Below are 7,168 nucleotides of genomic sequence, written 5' to 3'. Positions count from 1 at the left end.
CATGTGCCATGTGGACAAAGGCTGGCATCAAGGTATCGGTGTGCAGGTCAGGCACAGCCAGGGGTTTCCTAAGAGAAAACCAAACTATCATTCAGTGCAATATTATGGATAAGCTGTTCAAGCAAGAGCAGATGGCACCACCATGCCAAGGACAACAAACAGAGATATCACATTGTCAGAGTACAAACCAAAGTCAGCCTCAGCTGCAGAGTTCACACCATTTCTGTGCAGGATTCCCAGGAACAAGTGGCGTGTCCCAAAACACGCTGCAGAAATGCTCCCGGGGGAAGCACCTGAGCGATGCTCTGGGAGTGACAGGGTGCCCCAAGGAGTCCCAGGGCCACATTAAGTGTGTGTAAGAGCCTGTAACAACACACATGTGCGTGCAAAACATAAAACAAGGGCATGTGCAACTCCCAGTGACTGCTCCTTGGTGTGGTCTCTCTGCCAGACCTCTCTCAGGTTGGGTTGACACCACTCCAGATCCAGCATTGGGATGGAGACCACTGGGGACAATTCCTCTGCCCACTTTCTGGTTCAGACTGACACAGCAGATGCAATTTCTGAGTGTGTGTGTGTGTGGGGGGAAGACCAGGACAACTGTTTTAAGAAATCCATTAATTTTGCCACATTAATTCAAAACAGAAATGTTGTTCAAAACATTTGGCTGTGACTCGCTCCTGGAAGCTTCCACAAAAGTAGCATTCAATTTAATATGTGAGACTCATAACCAGCTCACACAGTGCAATAGTTCACATCAGTTTGAAGAAAAAAAATTCTGCTGGAAGCACAGGCAAGTAGCAGTGTCAATTTTTCATTAACCTGCAGCCACTGTCTCTGTAGACTTACAGCTATAAGATTACTGTTATAATTTCTTCTGGTCCCTAAGGGAAGGGGAAAAAAAGCCCCAACAAACTTCTCAAAACTTTTAAGGTCATTAAAAACCCACCTTTAAATTGGAGTTAGTTTCAGTTTACTTTCATATTTCAAAATCACATCTTAGCTGCAGCCTCACATCAAAGCAGAAATGCCAGTTGCTTTGTTCCTACATCTTCTGTGAAAGAAGTTCCTGCTTATACATGAGCTGAATGCCAAGTAAATAGATTTTCCTGGGGAACAAAGGCAGCTTCTTTTGTTTTAAACATATGTAAATAGAGTCCTGGGAGCTGAGCTGCCTGTCACTTCAACCAGGTTTACACTGGTGTCACTCCAGCCGGTTATTTCTGAGCGACCTCAGGTCAGGGCTGCTGGAGTTCTGCTCCCCGCTCCCTCCTATCAAGCAGCCTCTCCAGCCCTCTCCCTCCAGCTCAGACCTCGGCAAAGGGGAAACAGCTTGATAAGTGCTCATTTTTTGCTAGTTCCTTAGCCCTCCTTTTCCTTTTTTATTTTTAAGCTCCAGTTGCAGAGTCACAGGAACACCCCGGTTCCCTGTCAGTCACTGTGGCGGCTCTGACAAGCTTTCGGTGGATAAGGTTACCTGACAACACCCACTACTGCCAAGGCAGAGCCAGGACTGTGTTCCTACACACTAGTAGTGCATTTAAGAGGGATGGTGCCTGTTGGTTCATGGTCAAGACCAGGGTGGAGGTCAGGGAAGAAGCAGGAAGGGATGGGTAAGAAAAATTACCACTTTTTTTTTTCTAAACAGGTGGGTGCCACCCGGCTTGGGTTCAGGTCTCTGTTCAGTACCAGGCATTTACACAGTGGAGAGATATTTTCCACATAGAGGAACACCACCCCTCCACATGCCCATCTTCTGTTAACCCCCCACCCCCCACCCCCCCCGTTTTTGTTTTTTTAATTTAAAATAGTGGATCAATGTAAAATTAAGAGCACTTAATGCCTGTCATTTCCAAATGGCTTGGGTTATATCTCAATCTTCAGCACTCATTTTGGGCGTAATACCAGGTAGCACGAGGGATGCATCGCTTTATAGGCTCTGCATAAGCTGCAATTAAGGAAAATCCTCAAGTACATGAGAAACCTCAATTTTGATTGGCCAAGTTACCATAACTTACTGATAATTCAAGTCGCTCGAGTATTATTCAGTGTTTTCTTCTCCCTGCTTTTTTCATCTCTTGACAAGTTTACAAAGAAAAGAATGGAGCAGAGCTTAGCTGCATTACATCCAATATGCTGCCTACACAAACGCCAGAGAAGCTAAATGAACCCCAGAACATATGGCACTCTGCTGACAGAGCTCAGAAACTGGTTCTGCATGAGCAACAAGGAACATCTTGAAACGCGCAAGACATATGTGTTTTAGGAAGAAGATTGAAGTGTTTCATAATAAAACAGGACAAAGTGAAATACAAGTGCTGTATAAAATTTTAATTAAAAACTGGTTTTACCCCTCAACGTGAATATACAATATGTTTCCCAGATGGATTTCATATTTAAGTATTATCCAAACCAAAAACGTAAATGAGACAAATAAAGCCTTCAAAAATGGCACAGAGGCTAAAATGTATGTAAACACTAGATGACTGTGGTGAAAACAAGGCGGGCAGGGAAAGCAACTTCTTAGTAAATGTTTACTACTAGAGTACTGAGTGAAACACTTCATCCAACTATAGTCTTAGTAACAACACAATTAGCTAAACATTCGAAAATTCAAGTCAGTGTACCAATGCAAACCTGAGCACTAGAACCCAGCCCCACTCAGCAGGTGGTGCTTTTGCTACTTCAGAGTTTCACAGGTCATTTATGCACCGATAACCCACGGGGTGCAACGCACGATTCACGGTGTGTCACCCATCGAGCCACTCTCAGGGTGCCCGTGCTGCTTTCAGCCTCCCACCCCCACTGCGTGTGCAGTGCTGGTCACTCATGGCACCAGCTCCACAAGGTTACACAAACGTCTGGCCAGGCATTTTTTGTGCTTTATCCTCAGGATCAGTAAATTCTTATTTACCAAGAGGGATGTTGGTTTTGCAAGAGCAAACTCCTTTTCCCTGAAGAGGTGAAAAAGCGGCTCAGATCACCAATGCAGAGAGTTCTCTGCTAGGTCAGGAGCAATCACCCAGAACTGAATGGAAATATACACCAAGAAAAAGCCCAATCTCCACATTGATCAAGCTAAGAGAAAGATTACAGCTCCTTCATATCGCCATCCAGACAAATTATCACTGCACTTCAGAGGATTTCTCACTGAGTATAAAAAAAAAGACAAACAGGGAACAAACCACACGGCTTTGGCAAGCCAACTTTGTTAACAAAGTTAACAAAGCTCCAGTTGATGCCTTGAATTCCATAGAGAAAGCAGTACAAACCAATGCAATCAATGGGGCTTCTGCTTAATAGTTCACTCTGTAATAGAAGCAGAAATATTAGGCGTTCTTCATCACTTCCCACAACACTTGTGGATTTGTTGAAACTAAAAGGAGCTGGGCAGGGACCAGTACTCTGCTGCTACCAGAGACCACTGCCGAAACCAGACATCATTTCTCTCAGTGGGTAGCTCATTACCATCACCCACAGCAGTGCTGCTCTCTCTCAGTTTCAATTACTTTCACTGGAACCAAGAAGCTAGTTGCATTGATTTCAAAGTTTCCCCAAATTCCTTGACTGCTAAACAAACCTCTCTTGAGATAACTCTCAGCATCCTCATAATGATCACTCCGTAACGGTTGAAGTAATTAACATCATGGAAGGCTTTCCTATGACCCAGAAATTCCACATTACAAGAGTTATACAGTCAAGTGACCACTGCTAAAAGGCTAATAATTTTGTTGCATATTTCAGTTTTTTAAAAAAAGCTTAAAAATCAGGAAGAACAGAAACATGTAACAAGCTATTCCTTGCACACAGACCGAGGAGGCAGAGATTGCTTCCAACTCACTCCCTCTGACAAACCTATGGCACACCACACACATCTTTCCCCCTGTCAAGTTGCACACACCATTGCACCCTCTGGCTCCTGGGGAGAGGATGAGAACAAATGATGTGATAGATGTTAATCGTGCTGATTAGTACACAGAGCAGAAAGTACATCAGGATGACAAAACAATAATTTGCATTTAAAAAAAAAAAAAGATATCATGAGAGCAATCGGTGGGAGTATGATGAACACAGATCATTCAGGAAACAGAGGCTGAATAGGATACCCACTCTAAATATTAACTCCTAAAAGCACATGTAGTAAAGCAATTCATTATCTTTTTCTGCCATCTCTTAGATTTAATAGGATTCTATCTTGATAAGATTAAGACTTGCTTAATAATTGTCTATTGAAACACAATAAATGTAGGAAAATGAAAATAAAGCCTTTTTAGTAACCTGGAGATGAGATGGGACTTTCCAGTCAGGCTTCCACAAAATAATTTCTGTAACATTCACCTCGTGATCCCAAAACACTTCACAGTCATTTAATTAAGCTTCAGCAGACCACAAACTCCCCATTTTACAGCTGAGGTAACAATGAGAGGGAATTTGGAACAGACTATTTAATACTGAGCAGAGCTAAATGTTCTGTTATTTTACCCAAAGAACAGATTCCCAACACCTATAGGTAGATTTCTTTCTCTCTCTCTCTCCTATATTGGCAGCCTCCTAAGAAACAGTAAAATTCAAACACATGATGCACAATCTAAAGAACAGACCTCATCATGTTCCCAGCTGCTCAGATTTGGGGTACAAATACTGCTGCCCATCTATCTTACAAAGCTGCCCTTACCTGTTCCCCTTACTCTAGCCATCCCTATGCCTCTTGTGCCCAGCAGCTCAATTTAAGCTTCCTTTCTTCTAGTTAAAAACTTAGATAAGGCAAATCATGAGACATTTAATCCACAACAGGTCAGTGACTGAGTGATTTCTGAAGCAACTGCTACTCCTCAGCAAAGGATCTGCATTTCTACTGAACACAAGCAGGTAGTTGTCTAAAGCTACTGCAAGACCCTAAACTACACCAAGATACTGTAGGACAGAGGGAAGCGAGTAAGAAGCAGGCCCTGACTTATTAAAATGAAAGTGATTAAAATACTGCACTGATTGGATACTGCAAGCAACACTGTATGGTGAATACTCCTGGGTTATAACTTGGGGAGGGCGAGAGAGAGAGAGACAGACTCTACAGAAAACCACTAATTCGCTCTTAATCTAGCCCATTATTTCCAGATTTGAGTAGGCAGCTTTCCTTTAGGAGGTAAAATGACGGGGGTGGAATTATGCCATCCCACTGTCACTAACAGACCACTTTGTGGATGGCAAAAGATAAGGCATGAGCATTGAAAATGCTATTTAAAGCTCCACTCAGGAACCTAGAAATTTGCATTTGATAGAAGGGATTTAAATTGTATTAGAAGGCAAGGTGCACTAAACAATTACAGTTTATTACTATGTTGGTTCATTGCCTGAGCCTATACTTATCACACACTGCAGTGGCAAAGGAGCAGCGGTGCTCAGTGCACTCGAGCTGTATGCATATTAATGGCAGGGTTAGCTGAGCAAACAGGGAACGGGCCAAAAGCTTCTCCCCACGAAGAGGCTTGTAGATTTTACGGGTAGATCGGAGTAATTTGCGTCTTAAGTCACATTTCCTAGAGAAGTTTTCCATTACCCAACCCGGATTTCCAGCACTGTGCTTGGAAGATGCCGCTCTCCGCTGTATCACAGCATATAAACTGTGGAAAAACTCTGACCCAAGAGAGAAACACATATCCTGCAGCAGCTGATTCAGAAAGACATTATACACACCATCTCCCCTCGCAGCTGGAGCGGGGCCAAAGACACTCATAGTCTATCTGCTTCATTTGTTGTTATGCTGCATAGCAAGGCTGCAGTGAGCATATTCATACCGGTCAAAATTCAATATACAACAGTTGGCTTTTGTTTTTTCCCCCCATCCAGTTTTTAACTTTGATGAAAAATTTTCAATCTTTGATGAAAAACTGAAGGTTGTCATATTACCATGTGCTGCCTTTCTTTAGCTAGAGGAATAAACCAGATACACCCCAGATATTCCTCGGGAGCCCTCGAATCTTTACGCTGCTTTTTTTCAGGGGCATCCAAACTCCCTCTTCATCTCCTCATGTCTTGAGTTCATGGCCTCAGCATTCAGGCTTTCTCACACACTGAACAGGAACTAGAGTCTGCCAGATTGCTGGGAAGGGAAAAATCAAACAGTACTTCCATGCCACAGACCCAGACTACGCCAAAGGGGAGCAGCCACTCTTTGGAAGAGTGTAACACTGACTGAGCTATGACACTAGGGAGAGAAAACACGGAGAATACTGAATGAAACCTGTGAGAGACCATGAGAAGGACAGTAAATGTCATGGCCTAAACACATATGGGAAACTGCAGAAACCTTCAGATTTCAGTAGATTCATTTTAAACCGAAAGCTGGGAAAGTGTTTCTCAGAATGTGCCCTGCCTATTTAGGATCCATCTGAATATAGCTACTTTCTTGAGCAGGAAGGTGAAACTGTTCCATTATGGGCTAATATGGGGTCACAGCAGCAGGCTAATTCCAGGTACCGACATGACAATACTCCATGGCCTCCATGCCTTCAGTGGCACAGGCTGGGTCAGTTTTACTTCTCACTTCAGCAGAAAAAGCCTACTACTGCTTCTTAGAGTGACTCAACACTTATCCCTAGCATAAAGGCTGTGCAACTAATGCCCTTTGAAAGCTCTAATGTGCTAAATGGCATCAGGGACAGGAAGTTATCAGTGTTAATCCACTTCAACTGGTTTAACAGTTACAAGGAATAGAAATGTCTATATGCAAGACACTTCCTCTGAGAGTCCCCTTTCCTGAGACAGAAGCACACAGCCTTTCAACGTGCTTTCCCACTAGCATAATTGCTCACCAACTGCTTTCTCAAATCAATTATGTTGTCTCAGCACTAAAGGACGGAAGGCAGAGTAGACCAACTTTTTGTTTATCTAGGCATGCTGGCAGGTTACAGTCATATGTTCTGCCATCTGTACTGCTAGCTTTATCCTTCACCCAATCCTAACAGGTAAAATGGCATTGGTGTAACTGAATCTGTTCACTCAGTGAGGGAAGGAGCCAGGACAGGCATTTGTTTTCTCCCTCATTCTGAAAGGAAGCAGGAGATGGACACTCTTGCCCTTTTAAAACATTCTGCTTTTCAATAGATGGGCAATTTGCCCCGGTCTGTTAATGTGGGATCTGTTCAATGCAAGGCTGAAAAGGTTCCAT

The sequence above is a fragment of the Gallinula chloropus genome (genome assembly GCF_964237585.1).
Source record: "Gallinula chloropus genome assembly, chromosome: 6".
NCBI lineage: Eukaryota > Metazoa > Chordata > Aves > Gruiformes > Rallidae > Gallinula > Gallinula chloropus.
Note: the sequence above shows the minus strand (reverse complement) of the source record.